Source organism: Chrysochloris asiatica, unplaced genomic scaffold, assembly GCF_000296735.1.
Source record: "Chrysochloris asiatica unplaced genomic scaffold, ChrAsi1.0 scaffold00704, whole genome shotgun sequence".
NCBI classification, from domain to species: Eukaryota; Metazoa; Chordata; class Mammalia; order Afrosoricida; family Chrysochloridae; genus Chrysochloris; species Chrysochloris asiatica.
In genome coordinates this window covers 85,755-86,290 of record NW_006409222.1, presented here as the reverse complement: position 1 = coordinate 86,290, position 536 = coordinate 85,755, and positions in this window count along the sequence as shown.

The window sequence follows — 536 nt, the reverse complement described above, 5'->3', positions numbered from 1 at the left end:
TGAGAAGGTCTCAAAAAGATAAGCACAGAGATTATTTGACATAGCACTTCCACTCAATGCTATATACCCAATAGACATGAAAACAGATATGCAGCTCCCAAATTTGTAAACAGATATTTATAACACTATTTTTCAGATTATGTAACAAATCAAAGCCTTTAAATGCGTATAAAGAGAAGAATGGATAAACAAATGTGGTAACACTATCTATTGGTATATTATTCAATTAAAACAATAAGTAATGATGTACACTCTAATGTAAATGGGCTTCGATATATTATGCTAAGCAAAAGAACCAGACAAAAAGTTCATATTTAAAAATTTTCTATTTATAGGGATTGTCAGATTAGACTAATTTGTAGAGATAAAAACCACATAATTGGCTATAAGGATTATGGGGGAAAGGATAGGGGAGTGACTGATTAAATGGGGAGGGCGGTGTCTACAAACGTTGTGAAGCCAGATACAGGTAAAAGTTGTACAACATTGTGAATGTACCTAAGGCCTTTGAGTTGAAATCTTTAGAAAGTTTACAA